The sequence below is a fragment of the Oncorhynchus keta genome, chromosome 22 (genome assembly GCF_023373465.1).
Source record: "Oncorhynchus keta strain PuntledgeMale-10-30-2019 chromosome 22, Oket_V2, whole genome shotgun sequence".
Classification (NCBI taxonomy): Eukaryota; Metazoa; Chordata; class Actinopteri; order Salmoniformes; family Salmonidae; genus Oncorhynchus; species Oncorhynchus keta.
The window spans coordinates 58,296,867-58,306,632 of NC_068442.1; positions in this window are offsets into that span (position 1 = coordinate 58,296,867).

Genomic DNA, 9,766 nt, shown 5'->3' on the forward strand with positions numbered 1-9,766 from the left:
AAGCACACACTGCTGAGGTGCCCCTGTGTTGAGGGTCAGCGTGGCGAATGTGTTGTTGCCTACCCTCAACCACCTGGGGGCGGCCCATTAGGAAGTCCAAAATTCAGTTGCGGAGTGAGGTGTTCAGTCCCAGGGTCCTAAGCTTGGTGACAAGCTTGGAGGTGACAATGGTGTTGAATGCTGAGCTGTAGTCAATTAACAGCATTCTCACCCACCTATTACAGTAGGTGGGTGAGGGCAGTGTGGAGTCCAATTGAGATTGAGTCGTCTATGAATCTGTTGGGGCAGTATGCAAATTGGAGTGTGTCTGTGATGGTGGAGTTGATGTGTGCCATGACCAGCCTCTCAAAGCACTTCATGATTACAGGTGTTAGTGCTACAGGGCGGTAGTCATTGTAGCCTCAGAGTTCTTGGGAACAGGAATGAGACATGGAGAGGTTCAAAGTTGTGTTGACATCATGTGCCCCACGTACCTGCAAAACTATTCAGCAATCATAATTAAAACACTGTTGCCATAATAAAGTTACACAAACGAAAAATCTACTCCTGTTGAAGGGAACAAATGTGGTCGATCTTTAGAAGATGTCTTTTATATCTGCAGGTTACACACCAATTTTGCAACATTGCTTCTGTCGAATAAACCTGAGTCAATGTAAACCTGCCTATATCCTCATCATAATAAACCTGAGTCAATGTAAACCTGCCTGTATCCTCATCATAATAAACCTGGGTCAATGTAAACCTGCCTGTATCCTCATCATAATAAACCTGAGTCAATGTAAACCTGCCTATATCCTCATCATAATAAACCTGGGTCAATGTAAACCTGCCTGTATCCTCATCATAATAAACCTGAGTCAATGTAAACCTGCCTATATCCTCATCATAATAAACCTGGGTCAATGTAAACCTGCCTATATCCTCATCATAATAAACCTGAGTCAATGTAAACCTGCCTGTATCCTCATCATAATAAACCTGAGTCAATGTAAACCTGCCTATATCCTCATCATAATAAACCTGGGTCAATGTAAACCTGCCTGTATCCTCATCATAATACACCTGGGTCAATGTAAACCTGCCTGTATCCTCATCATAATACACCTGGGTCAATGTAAACCTGCCTGTATCCTCATCATAATACACCTGGGTCAATGTAAACCTGCCTATATCCTCATCATAATACACCTGGGTCAATGGAAACATGCCTGTATCCTCATCATATTAAACCTGGGGCGGCAGCGTAGCCTAGTGGTTAGAGCGTTGGACTAGTAACCGTAAGGTTGTGAGTTCAAACCCCCGAGCTGACAAGGTACAAATCTGTCGTTCTGCCCCTGAACAGGCAGTTAACCCACTGTTCCCAGGCCGTCATTGAAAATAAGAATATGTTCTTAACTGACTTGCCTGGTTAAATAAAGGTAAAATAAAATAAAAAAATGGAAACATGCCTGTATCCTCATCATAATACACCTGGGTCAATGTAAACCTGCCTATATCCTGCCTGTATCCTCATCATAATACACCTGGGTCAATGGAAACATGCCTGTATCCTCATCATAATAAACCTGGGTCAATGTAAACCTGCCTGTATCCTCATCATAATACACCTGGGTCAATGTAAACCTGCCTGTATCCTCATCATAATACACCTGGGTCAATGGAAACATGCCTGTATCCTCATCATAATACACCTGGGTCAATAGAAACATGCCTGTATCTGTAACGAGCTGCAAGCCGGGAAGCAAGTACAGGGAGGGAGTGTTTTAATAAATAAACACGAAACGCAAACAATGCACCGACATGAAAACAGAGTCAATAACACCTGAGGAAACGGGAGTGACAGATATAGGGAAGATAATCAAGGAGGTGATGGAGTCCAGGTGAGAGTCATGAGGTGCAGGTTCGCTTGACGATGACGACAGGTGTGTGGGATAATCAGCCACCTGATGACCTCGAAGCCGGAGGGAGTATACGTGACAATATCCTTATCCTAATAAACCTGGGTCAATGTAAACCTGCCTATATCCTTATCCTAATAAACCTGGGTCAATGGAAACATGCCTATATCCTCATCATAATAAACCTGGGTCAATGTAAACCTGCCTATATCCTCATCATAATAAACCTGGGTCAATGGAAACTTTCCTATATCCTCATCATAATAAACCTGGGTCAATGTAAACCTGCCGATATCCTCATCATAATAAACCTGGGTCAATGGAAACATGCCTATATCCTCATCATAATAAACCTGGGTCAATGGAAACATGCCTATATCCTCATCATAATAAACCTGGGTCAATGTAAACCTGCCTATATCCTCATCATAATAAACCTGGGTCAATGTAAACCTGCCTATATCCTCATCATAATAAACCTGGGTCAATGTAAACCTGCCGATATCCTCATCATAATACACCTGGGTCAATGGAAGACTGCCTATATCCTCATCATAATAAACCTGGGTCAATGGAAGACTGCCTATATCCTCATCATAATAAACCTGGGTCAATGTAAAACCTGCCTATATCCTCATCATATTAAACCTGGGTCAATGGAAGACTGCCTATATCCTCATCATAATAAACCTGGGTCAATGGAAGACTGTCTATATCCTCATGATAATAAACCTGGGTCAATGGAAGACTGTCTATATCCTCATCATAATAAACCTGGGTCAATGGAAGACTGTCTATATCCTCATCATAATAAACCTGGGTCAATGGAAGACTGTCTATATCCTCATCATAATAAACCTGGGTCAATGTAAACCTGCCGATATCCTCATCATAATAAACCTGGGTCAATGGAAGACTGTCTATATCCTCATCATAATAAACCTGGGTCAATGGAAGACTGTCTATATCCTCATCATAATAAACCTGGGTCAATGTAAACCTGCCTATATCCTCATCATAATACACCTGGGTCAATGTAAACCGATATCCTCATTAGAACAGAAAAGGAGAAAAACATCACCACAGTCAAACTAGTGTATATCAGGTTAATATATTAGGATCTGTCGTCATCACATTCAGGTTAATATATTAGGATCTGTCGTCATCACATTCAGGTTAATATATTAGGATCTGTTATCATCACATTCAGGTTAATATATTAGGATCTGTTATCATCACATTCAGGTTAATATATTAGGATCTGTTGTCATCACATTCAGGTTAATATATTAGGATCTGTTGTCATCACATTCAGGTTAATATATTAGGATCTGTCGTCATCACATTCAGGTTAATATATTAGGATCTGTCGTCATCACATTCAGGTTAATATATTAGGATCTGTCGTCATCACATTCAGGTTAATATATTAGGATCTGTCGTCATCACATTCAGGTTAATATATTAGGATCTGTCGTCATCACATTCAGGTTAATATATTAGGATCTGTCGTCATCACATTCAGGTTAATATATTAGGATCTGTCGTCATCACATTCAGGTTAATATATTAGGATCTGTCGTCATCACATTCAATTAATATATTAGGATCTGGTCATCATTCAGGTTAATATATTAGGATCTGTCGTCATCACATTCAGGTTAATATATTAGGATCTGTCGTCATCACATTCAGGTTAATATATTAGGATCTGTCGTCATCACATTCAGGTTAATATATTAGGATCTGTCGTCATCACATTCAGGTTAATATATTAGGATCTGTCGTCATCACATTCAGGTTAATATATTAGGATCTGTCGTCATCACATTCAGGTTAATATATTAGGATCTGTCTCATCATTCAGGTTAATATATTAGGATCTGTCGTCATCACATTCAGGTTAATATATTAGGATCTGTCGTCATCACATTCAGGTTAATATATTAGGATCTGTCGTCATCATTCAGGTTAATATATTAGGATCTGTCGTCATCACATTCAGGTTAATATATTAGGATCTGTCGTCATCACATTCAGGTTAATATATTAGGATCTGTCGTCATCACATTCAGGTTAATATATTAGGATCTGTCGTCATCACATTCAGGTTAATATATTAGGATCTGTCGTCATCACATTCAGGTTAATATATTAGGATCTGTCGTCATCACATTCAGGTTAATATATTAGGATCTGTCGTCATCACATTCAGGTTAATATATTAGGATCTGTCGTCATCACATTCAGGTTAATATATTAGGATCTGTCGTCATCACATTCAGGTTAATATATTAGGATCTGTCTCATCACATTCAGGTTAATATATTAGGATCTGTCGTCATCACATTCAGGTTAATATATTAGATCTGTCCATCACATTCAGGTTAATATATTAGGATCTTTCGTCATCACATTCAGGTTAATATATTAGGATCTGTTGTCATCACATTCAGGTTAATATATTAGGATCTGTCGTCATCATTCAGGTTAATATATTAGGATCTGTCTCATCACATTCAGGTTAATATATTAGGATCTGTCATCACATTCAGGTTAATATATTAGATCTGTCGTCATCACATTCAGGTTAATATATTAGGATCTGTTGTCATCACATTCAGGTTAATATATTAGGATCTGTTGTCATCACATTCAGGTTAATATATTAGGATCTGTTGTCATCACATTCAGGTTAATATATTAGGATCTGTTGTCATCACATTCAGGTTAATATATTAGGATCTGTTGTCATCACATTCAGGTTAATATATTAGGATCTGTTGTCATCACATTCAGGTTAATATATTAGGATCTGTCGTCATCACATTCAGCTTAATATATTAGGATCTGTCGTCACACATTCAGGTTAATATATTAGGATCTGTCGTCATCATTCAGGTTAATATATTAGATCTGTCATCACATTCAGGTTAATATATTAGGATCTGTCGTCATCACATTCAGGTTAATATATTAGGATCTGTCGTCATCACATTCAGGTTAATATATTAGGATCTGTTGTCATCACATTCAGGTTAATATATCTAGGATCTGTCGTCATCACATTCAGGTTAATATATTAGGATCTGTTGTCATCACATTCAGGTTAATATATTAGATCTGTTGTCATCACATTCAGGTTAATATATTAGGATCTGTTGTCATCACATTCAGCTTAATATATTAGGATCTGTCGTCATCACATTCAGGTTAATATATTAGATCTGTCGTCATCACATTCAGGTTAATATATTAGGATCTGTCGTCATCACATTCAGGTTAATATATTAGGATCTGTTGTCATCACATTCAGGTTAATATATTAGGATCTGTCGTCATCACATTCAGGTTAATATATTAGGATCTGTCGTCATCACATTCAGGTTAATATATTAGGATCTGTTGTCATCACATTCAGGTTAATATATTAGGATCTGTCGTCATCACATTCAGGTTAAGATACTAGAATCTTTCTTTATCACATTCAGGTTAATATATTAGGATCTGTTGTCATCACATTCAGGTTAATATATTAGGATCTGTTGTCATCACATTCAGGTTAATATATTAGGATCTGTCGTCATCACATTCAGGTTAATATATTAGGATCTGTCGTCATCACATTCAGGTTAATATATTAGGATCTGTCGTCATCACATTCAGGTTTATATATTAGGATCTGTCGTCATCACATTCAGGTTTATATATTAGGATCTGTCGTCATCACATTCAGGTTAATATATTAGGATCTGTCGTCATCACATTCAGGTTAATATATTAGGATCTGTTGTCATCACATTCAGGTTAATATATTAGGATCTGTCGTCATCACATTCAGGTTAAGATACTAGAATCTTTCTTTACCATTCAGGTTAAGATACTAGAATCTTTCTTTATCACATTCAGGTTAAGATACTAGAATCTTTCTTTATCACATTCAGGTTAATATATTAGGATCTGTTGTCATCACATTCAGGTTAATATACTAGGCTCTGTCGTTATCACATTCAGTTAAGATATTAGGATCTGTTGACATCATTCAGGTTAATATATTAGGATCTGTTGTCATCACATTCAGGTTAATATATTAGGATCTGTCGTCATCACATTCAGGTTAAGATACTAGAATCTTTCTTTATCACATTCAGGTTAATATATTAGGATCTGTTGTCATCACATTCAGGTTAATATATCAGGATCTGTCGTCATCACATTCAGGTTAATATATTAGGATCTGTTGTCATCACATTCAGGTTAATATATTAGGATCTGTTGTCATCACATTCAGGTTAATATATTAGGATCTGTTGTCATCACATTCAGGTTAATATATTAGGATCTGTTGTCATCACATTCAGGTTAATATATTAGGATCTGTTGTCATCACATTCAGGTTAATATATTAGGATCTGTTGTCATCACATTCAGGTTAATATATTAGGATCTGTTGTCATCACATTCAGGTTAATATATTAGGATCTGTTGTCATCACATTCAGGTTAATATATTAGGATCTGTTGTCATCACATTCAGGTTAATATATTAGGATCTGTTGTCATCACATTCAGGTTAATATATTAGGATCTGTTGTCATCACATTCAGGTTAATATATTAGGATCTGTTGTCATCACATTCAGGTTAATATATTAGGATCTGTTGTCATCACATTCAGGTTAATATATTAGGATCTGTTGTCATCACATTCAGGTTAATATATTAGGATCTGTTGTCATCACATTCAGGTTAATATATTAGGATCTGTCGTCATCACATTTAGGTTAATATATTAGGATCTGTTGTCATCACATTCAGGTTAATATACTAGGCTCTGTCGTCATCACATTCAGGTTAAGATATTAGGATCTGTCGTCATCACATTCAGGTTAATATACTAGGATCTGTTGTCATCACATTCAGGTTAATATATTAGGATCTGTCGTCATCACATTCAGGTTAAGATATTAGGATCATAAAATCAGCAAAATATGTGTATATGACCCCAAAAAATTGATTTAATTAGGTATGTACTGTATGTGATGAAGCCAGATCCTAATATATTAACCTGAATGTGATGACGGATTCATAGTAAAGACTGGGTTCGTGCAGATAACCAACAATTTACGACGTTTGGAATGAGACTAACGTGAGGTAAAGAATGATTCATTATTTAGAAGACTAATTGATCAGATATTAAAATATCAGAAAAGTTATAGTGGGACAATGATTACTTTGTAATCTGTAGATTTTCCTTGGTGCCCCAACTTTCTAGTTAATTACATTTACATGATTAGTTTAATCACGTAATAATAATTACAGAGAATTGATTTGATAAAATACCTGTCTTCACTTTAATGATGCCAAAGACACGACAATGTCTATGTATATACACGGTCAGTTCTTATAGCCTTTAGCTGTACCCTTATCCTACTCCTCCTCTGTTCCTCTGGTGTTTTAGAGGTTAACTTCTTGGATATAGGGGGTGCTCTTTTAATTTATGGATAAAAAAAACGTTCCCATTTTAAACAAGATATTTTGTCACGAAAAGATGCTCGACTATGCATATAATTGCCAGCGTTGGAAAGAAAACACTCTGACGTTTGCAAAACTGCAAAGATATTGTCTGTGAGTGCCACAGAACTAAGCTACAGGCGAAACCAAGATGAAATGTCATACAGGAAGTGCCCCAGATTTTGAATGCGCTGTGTTCCAATGTCTCCTTATATGGCTGTGTATGGGTCACGAATGAGCTTAGACTTTCTGTCGTTTCCCCAAGGTGTCGACAGCATTGTGACGTATTTGTAGGCAAATCATTGGGAGATTGACCTTAAGAGACTACATCTACCAGGTGGCCGCTTGGTGTCCTCCGTTGCAATTATTGCGTAATCTCCAGCTGCGTGTATTTTTCGTTTGCTTCGCGGAGAAACACAGCTGCCACGAATGATTTATCATCGAATAGATATGTGAAAAACACCTTGAGGATTGATTCTAAACAACGTTTGCCATGTTTCTGTTGATATTATGGAGTTAATTTGGTAAAAAGTTTGGCATTGTAGAGACTGCATTTTCTGATTTTTCTTAGCTAAACGTGATGAACAACGGAGCGATTTCTCCTACACAAATAATCTTTTTGGAAAAAATGAACATTTGCTATCTAACTGAGAGTCTCCTCATTGAAAACATCCGAAGTTCTTCAAAGGTAAATTATTTTATTTGAATGCTTTTCTTGTTTTGGTGAAAATGTTGCCTGCTGAATGCTAGGCTTAATGCTATGCTAGCTATCAATACTTTTACACAAATGCTTGTGTAGCTATGGTTGAAAAGCATATTTTGAAAATCTGAGATGACAGTGTTGTTAACAAAAGGCTAAGCTTGTGAGTGGATATATTTCTGTCATTTCATTTGCGATTTTCATGAATAGTTAACGTTGCGTTATGGTAATGAGCTTGAGGCTATAATTACGCTCCTGGATACGGGATTGCTCGACGCTAGAGGTTAACCCAGGCCTTGTGTGTCCCCAGGCGCTCGTATTTGTTTACTTCTGTAACCCGGAAAAGCCTTGAGTTCATGCATGTTAACATCAGAAGCCTCCTCCCTAAGTTTGCTTTATTCACACTCCGCCAATCCTGATGTCCTATCCGTGTCCGAATCCTGGCTTAGGAAGGCCACCAAAAATTCTGACATTTCCATCCCCAATTACAACATTTTCCGTCAAGATAGAACTGCTAAAGGGGGCGGAGTTGCAATCTACTGTCGAGATCGCCTGCAGAGTTCTGTCCTACTATCCATGTCTATGCCCAAACAGTTCGAGCTACTACTTTTAAAAATCCATCTCTCCAGAAATAAGTCCCTCACTGTTGCCGCTTGTTATAGACCCCCTCAGCTCCCAGCTGTACCCTGGACACCATATGTAAATTAATTGCCATCTATCGTCAGAGTTCATACTGTTAAGTGACCAAAACTGGGATATGCTTAACACCCCGGCCGTCCTCCAATCTAAGGTAGATTCCCTCAATCTTACATAAATTATCAAGGAACCTACCAGGTACAACCCCAAATCCGTAAACATGGGCACCCTCATAGATATTATCCTGACCAACTTGCCCTCCAAACACACCTCTGCTGTTTTCAATCAGGATCTCAGTGATCACTGCCTCATTGCCTATGTCCGTTATGGGTCCACGGTCAAACGACCACCCCTCATCACTGTCAAACGCTCCCTAAAATACTTCTGCGAGCTGGCCTTTCTAATTGACATGGCCCGTGTATCCTGGAAGGATATTGACCTCAACCCGTCAGTTGAGGATGCCAGGTTGTTCTTCAAAAGTGCCTTCCTCACCATCTTAAATAAGCATGCCCCTTTAAAAAAATGTAGAACTAAGAACAGATATAGACCTTGGTTCACTCCAGACTTGAATGCCCTTGACCAGCACAAAAGCATCCTGTGGTGTACTGCACTAGCTTCGAATTGTCCCCGCGACATGCAACTTTTCAGGGAAGTCGGGAACCAATATACACAGTCAGTTAGGCAAGCAAAGGCAAGCTTTTTCAAATAGAAATGTGCATCCTGCAGCACTAATTCCAAAAAGTTTTGGGACACTGTAAAGTCCATGGAAAATAAGAGCAGCTCCTCTCAGCTGCCCACTGCACTGGGGCTAGGAAACACCACGGATAAATCCACGATAATCGAGAATTTCAATAAGCGTTTCTCTACGGCTGGCCACGCTTTCCACCTGGCTTCCCCAACCCCGGCCAACAGCTCTGCACACCCCGCAGCAACTGGCCCAAGCCCCCCCGCTTCTCCTTCACCCAAATCCAGACAGCTGATGTCCTGAAAGAGCTGCAAAATCTGGATCCCTACAAATCA